Genomic DNA, 7,200 nt, shown 5'->3' on the forward strand with positions numbered 1-7,200 from the left:
AACCCTGATACTCCGAAAGAGATTGTCCAGTTTGTACACGAGGTGCGTCCAGTTTTCGCCGTGACCCTCTCTACTCTTTTGCACATGCTATGCGGGCGAAATGATGATACCATGCCAAGTTCCAACATTTTCAGAGTTCATTTTGTAGTGATTTTCAATTTCACCGTCATTTAGCTCCCTAAACAAATCGGTAAATGACTGAAAAACATCAAATGATGTCAGAACGTGTTGGAAATTGATGACGTCGCTTTGAATAATTGATACTGAACGCAAAAATAGGCTGGAGTTCAAATAAGTTTAAAAAACATTGAAGTGCCCGTGTAACAGATGAGTTCTCGTCCGAAACCCTGATACTCCGAAAGAGATTGTCCAGTTTGTACACGAGGTGCGTCCAGTTTTCGCCGTGACCATCTCTACTCTTTTGCACATGCTATGCGGGCGAAATGATGATACCATGCCAAGTTCCAACATTTTTAGAGTTCATTTTGTAGTGATTTTCAATTTCACCGTCATTTAGCTCCCTAAACAAATCGGTAAATGACTGAAAAACAGCAAATGATGTCAGAACGTGTTGGAAATTGATGACGTCGCTTTGAATGATGCATACTGAACGCAAAAATAGGCTGGAGTTCAAATAAGTTTAAAAAACATTGAAGTGCCCGTGTAACAGATGAGTTCTCGTCCGAAACCCTGATACTTCGAAAGAGATTGTCCAGTTTGTACACGAGGTGCGTCCAGTTTTCGCCGTGACCCTCTCTACTCTTTTCCACATGCTATGCGGGCGAAATGATGATACCATGCCAAGTTCCAAAATTTTTAGAGTTCATTTTGTAGTGATTTTCAATTTCACCGTCATTTAGCTCCCTAAACAAATCGGTAAATGACTGAAAACAGCAAATGATGTCAGAACGTGTTGGAAATTGATGACGTCGCTTTGAATGATGCATACTGAACGCAAAAATAGGCTGGAGCTCAAATAACTTTAAAAACATTGAAGTGCCCGTGTAACAGATGAGTTCTCGTCCGAAACCCTGATACTCCGAAAGAGATTGTCCAGTTTGTACACGAGGTGCGTCCAGTTTTCGCCGTGACCCTCTCTACTCTTTTGCACATGCTATGCGGGCGAAATGATGATACCATGCCAAGTTCCAACATTTTCAGAGTTCATTTTGTAGTGATTTTCAATTTCACCATCATTTAGCTCCCTAAACAAATCGGTAAATGACTGAAAAACAGCAAATGATGTCAGAACGTGTTGGAAATTGATGACGTCGCTTTGAATGATGCATACTGAATGCAAAAATAGGCTGGAGCTCAAATAACTTTAAAAACATTGAAGTGCCCGTGTAAAAGATGAGTTCTCGTCCGAAACCCTGATACTCCGAAAGAGATTGTCCAGTTTGTACACGAGGTGCGTCCAGTTTTCGCCGTGACCCTCTCTACTCTTTTGCACATGCTATGCGGGCGAAATGATGATACCATGCCAAGTTCCAACATTTTCAGAGTTCATTTTGTAGTGATTTTCAATTTCACCGTCATTTAGCTCCCTAAACAAATCGGTAAATGACTGAAAAACATCAAATGATGTCAGAACGTGTTGGAAATTGATGACGTCGCTTTGAATAATTGATACTGAACGCAAAAATAGGCTGGAGTTCAAATAAGTTTAAAAAACATTGAAGTGCCCGTGTAACAGATGAGTTCTCGTCCGAAACCCTGATACTCCGAAAGAGATTGTCCAGTTTGTACACGAGGTGCGTCCAGTTTTCGCCGTGACCATCTCTACTCTTTTGCACATGCTATGCGGGCGAAATGATGATACCATGCCAAGTTCCAACATTTTTAGAGTTCATTTTGTAGTGATTTTCAATTTCACCGTCATTTAGCTCCCTAAACAAATCGGTAAATGACTGAAAAACAGCAAATGATGTCAGAACGTGTTGGAAATTGATGACGTCGCTTTGAATGATGCATACTGAACGCAAAAATAGGCTGGAGTTCAAATAAGTTTAAAAAACATTGAAGTGCCCGTGTAACAGATGAGTTCTCGTCCGAAACCCTGATACTCCGAAAGAGATTGTCCAGTTTGTACACGAGGTGCGTCCAGTTTTCGCCGTGACCCTCTCTACTCTTTTGCACATGCTATGCGGGCGAAATGATGATACCATGCCAAGTTCCAACATTTTTAGAGTTCATTTTGTAGTGATTTTCAATTTCACCGTCATTTAGCTCCCTAAACAAATCGGTAAATGACTGAAAAACATCAAATGATGTCAGAACGTGTTGGAAATTGATGACGTCGCTTTGAATGATGCATACTGAACGCAAAAATAGGCTGGAGTTCAAATAAGTTTAAAAAACATTGAAGTGCCCGTGTAACAGATGAGTTCTCGTCCGAAACCCTGATACTCCGAAAGAGATTGTCCAGTTTGTACACGAGGTGCGTCCAGTTTTCGCGTGACCCCCTCTACTCTTTTGCACATGCTATGCGGGCGAAATGATGATACCATGCCAAGTTCCAACATTTTCAGAGTTCATTTTGTAGTGATTTTCAATTTCACCGTCATTTAGCTCCCTAAACAAATCGGTAAATGACTGAAAAACAACAAATGATGTCAGAACGTGTTGGAAATTGATGACGTCGCTTTGAATGATGCATACTGAACGCAAAAATAGGCTGGAGTTCAAATAAGTTTAAAAAACATTGAAGTGCCCGTGTAACAGATGAGTTCTCGTCCGAAACCCTGATACTCCGAAAGAGATTGTCCAGTTTGTACACGAGGTGCGTCCAGTTTTCGCCGTGACCCTCTCTACTCTTTTGCACATGCTATGCGGGCGAAATGATGATACCATGCCAAGTTCCAAAAATTTTAGAGTTCATTTTGTAGTGATTTTCAATTTCACCGTCATTTAGCTCCCTAAACAAATCGGTAAATGACTGAAAAACAGCAAATGATGTCAGAACGTGTTGGAAATTGATGACGTCGCTTTGAATAATTGATACTGAACGCAAAAATAGGCTGGAGCTCAAATAACTTTAAAAACATTGAAGTGCCCGTGTAACAGATGAGTTCTCGTCCGAAACCCTGATACTTCGAAAGAGATTGTCCAGTTTGTACACGAGGTGCGTCCAGTTTTCGCCGTGACCCTCTCTACTCTTTTCCACATGCTATGCGGGCGAAATGATGATACCATGCCAAGTTCCAAAATTTTTAGAGTTCATTTTGTAGTGATTTTCAATTTCACCGTCATTTAGCTCCCTAAACAAATCGGTAAATGACTGAAAAACAGCAAATGATGTCAGAACGTGTTGGAAATTGATGACGTCGCTTTGAATGATGCATACTGAACGCAAAAATAGGCTGGAGCTCAAATAACTTTAAAAACATTGAAGTGCCCGTGTAACAGATGAGTTCTCGTCCGAAACCCTGATACTCCGAAAGAGATTGTCCAGTTTGTACACGAGGTGCGTCCAGTTTTCGCCGTGACCCTCTCTACTCTTTTGCACATGCTATGCGGGCGAAATGATGATACCATGCCAAGTTCCAACATTTTTAGAGTTCATTTTGTAGTGATTTTCAATTTCACCGTCATTTAGCTCCCTAAACAAATCGGTAAATGACTGAAAAACAGCAAATGATGTCAGAACGTGTTGGAAATTGATGACGTCGCTTTGAATAATTGATACTGAACGCAAAAATAGGCTGGAGCTCAAATAACTTTAAAAACATTGAAGTGCCCGTGTAACAGATGAGTTCTCGTCCGAAACCCTGATACTTCGAAAGAGATTGTCCAGTTTGTACACGAGGTGCGTCCAGTTTTCGCCGTGACCCTCTCTACTCTTTTCCACATGCTATGCGGGCGAAATGATGATACCATGCCAAGTTCCAAAATTTTTAGAGTTCATTTTGTAGTGATTTTCAATTTCACCGTCATTTAGCTCCCTAAACAAATCGGTAAATGACTGAAAAACAGCAAATGATGTCAGAACGTGTTGGAAATTGATGACGTCGCTTTGAATGATGCATACTGAACGCAAAAATAGGCTGGAGCTCAAATAACTTTAAAAACATTGAAGTGCCCGTGTAACAGATGAGTTCTCGTCCGAAACCCTGATACTCCGAAAGAGATTGTCCAGTTTGTACACGAGGTGCGTCCAGTTTTCGCCGTGACCCTCTCTACTCTTTTGCACATGCTATGCGGGCGAAATGATGATACCATGCCAAGTTCCAACATTTTCAGAGTTCATTTTGTAGTGATTTTCAATTTCACCGTCATTTAGCTCCCTAAACAAATCGGTAAATGACTGAAAAACATCAAATGATGTCAGAACGTGTTGGAAATTGATGACGTCGCTTTGAATAATTGATACTGAACGCAAAAATAGGCTGGAGTTCAAATAAGTTTAAAAAACATTGAAGTGCCCGTGTAACAGATGAGTTCTCGTCCGAAACCCTGATACTCCGAAAGAGATTGTCCAGTTTGTACACGAGGTGCGTCCAGTTTTCGCCGTGACCATCTCTACTCTTTTGCACATGCTATGCGGGCGAAATGATGATACCATGCCAAGTTCCAACATTTTTAGAGTTCATTTTGTAGTGATTTTCAATTTCACCGTCATTTAGCTCCCTAAACAAATCGGTAAATGACTGAAAAACAGCAAATGATGTCAGAACGTGTTGGAAATTGATGACGTCGCTTTGAATGATGCATACTGAACGCAAAAATAGGCTGGAGTTCAAATAAGTTTAAAAAACATTGAAGTGCCCGTGTAACAGATGAGTTCTCGTCCGAAACCCTGATACTTCGAAAGAGATTGTCCAGTTTGTACACGAGGTGCGTCCAGTTTTCGCCGTGACCCTCTCTACTCTTTTCCACATGCTATGCGGGCGAAATGATGATACCATGCCAAGTTCCAAAATTTTTAGAGTTCATTTTGTAGTGATTTTCAATTTCACCGTCATTTAGCTCCCTAAACAAATCGGTAAATGACTGAAAACAGCAAATGATGTCAGAACGTGTTGGAAATTGATGACGTCGCTTTGAATGATGCATACTGAACGCAAAAATAGGCTGGAGCTCAAATAACTTTAAAAACATTGAAGTGCCCGTGTAACAGATGAGTTCTCGTCCGAAACCCTGATACTCCGAAAGAGATTGTCCAGTTTGTACACGAGGTGCGTCCAGTTTTCGCCGTGACCCTCTCTACTCTTTTGCACATGCTATGCGGGCGAAATGATGATACCATGCCAAGTTCCAACATTTTCAGAGTTCATTTTGTAGTGATTTTCAATTTCACCATCATTTAGCTCCCTAAACAAATCGGTAAATGACTGAAAAACAGCAAATGATGTCAGAACGTGTTGGAAATTGATGACGTCGCTTTGAATGATGCATACTGAATGCAAAAATAGGCTGGAGCTCAAATAACTTTAAAAACATTGAAGTGCCCGTGTAAAAGATGAGTTCTCGTCCGAAACCCTGATACTCCGAAAGAGATTGTCCAGTTTGTACACGAGGTGCGTCCAGTTTTCGCCGTGACCCTCTCTACTCTTTTGCACATGCTATGCGGGCGAAATGATGATACCATGCCAAGTTCCAACATTTTCAGAGTTCATTTTGTAGTGATTTTCAATTTCACCGTCATTTAGCTCCCTAAACAAATCGGTAAATGACTGAAAAACATCAAATGATGTCAGAACGTGTTGGAAATTGATGACGTCGCTTTGAATAATTGATACTGAACGCAAAAATAGGCTGGAGTTCAAATAAGTTTAAAAAACATTGAAGTGCCCGTGTAACAGATGAGTTCTCGTCCGAAACCCTGATACTCCGAAAGAGATTGTCCAGTTTGTACACGAGGTGCGTCCAGTTTTCGCCGTGACCATCTCTACTCTTTTGCACATGCTATGCGGGCGAAATGATGATACCATGCCAAGTTCCAACATTTTTAGAGTTCATTTTGTAGTGATTTTCAATTTCACCGTCATTTAGCTCCCTAAACAAATCGGTAAATGACTGAAAAACAGCAAATGATGTCAGAACGTGTTGGAAATTGATGACGTCGCTTTGAATGATGCATACTGAACGCAAAAATAGGCTGGAGTTCAAATAAGTTTAAAAAACATTGAAGTGCCCGTGTAACAGATGAGTTCTCGTCCGAAACCCTGATACTCCGAAAGAGATTGTCCAGTTTGTACACGAGGTGCGTCCAGTTTTCGCCGTGACCCTCTCTACTCTTTTGCACATGCTATGCGGGCGAAATGATGATACCATGCCAAGTTCCAACATTTTTAGAGTTCATTTTGTAGTGATTTTCAATTTCACCGTCATTTAGCTCCCTAAACAAATCGGTAAATGACTGAAAAACATCAAATGATGTCAGAACGTGTTGGAAATTGATGACGTCGCTTTGAATGATGCATACTGAACGCAAAAATAGGCTGGAGTTCAAATAAGTTTAAAAAACATTGAAGTGCCCGTGTAACAGATGAGTTCTCGTCCGAAACCCTGATACTCCGAAAGAGATTGTCCAGTTTGTACACGAGGTGCGTCCAGTTTTCGCGTGACCCCCTCTACTCTTTTGCACATGCTATGCGGGCGAAATGATGATACCATGCCAAGTTCCAACATTTTCAGAGTTCATTTTGTAGTGATTTTCAATTTCACCGTCATTTAGCTCCCTAAACAAATCGGTAAATGACTGAAAAACAACAAATGATGTCAGAACGTGTTGGAAATTGATGACGTCGCTTTGAATGATGCATACTGAACGCAAAAATAGGCTGGAGTTCAAATAAGTTTAAAAAACATTGAAGTGCCCGTGTAACAGATGAGTTCTCGTCCGAAACCCTGATACTCCGAAAGAGATTGTCCAGTTTGTACACGAGGTGCGTCCAGTTTTCGCCGTGACCCTCTCTACTCTTTTGCACATGCTATGCGGGCGAAATGATGATACCATGCCAAGTTCCAAAAATTTTAGAGTTCATTTTGTAGTGATTTTCAATTTCACCGTCATTTAGCTCCCTAAACAAATCGGTAAATGACTGAAAAACAGCAAATGATGTCAGAACGTGTTGGAAATTGATGACGTCGCTTTGAATAATTGATACTGAACGCAAAAATAGGCTGGAGCTCAAATAACTTTAAAAACATTGAAGTGCCCGTGTAACAGATGAGTTCTCGTCCGAAACCCTGATA

Source organism: Aegilops tauschii, chromosome 3 (genome assembly GCF_002575655.3).
Source record: "Aegilops tauschii subsp. strangulata cultivar AL8/78 chromosome 3, Aet v6.0, whole genome shotgun sequence".
Lineage (NCBI taxonomy): Eukaryota > Viridiplantae > Streptophyta > Magnoliopsida > Poales > Poaceae > Aegilops > Aegilops tauschii.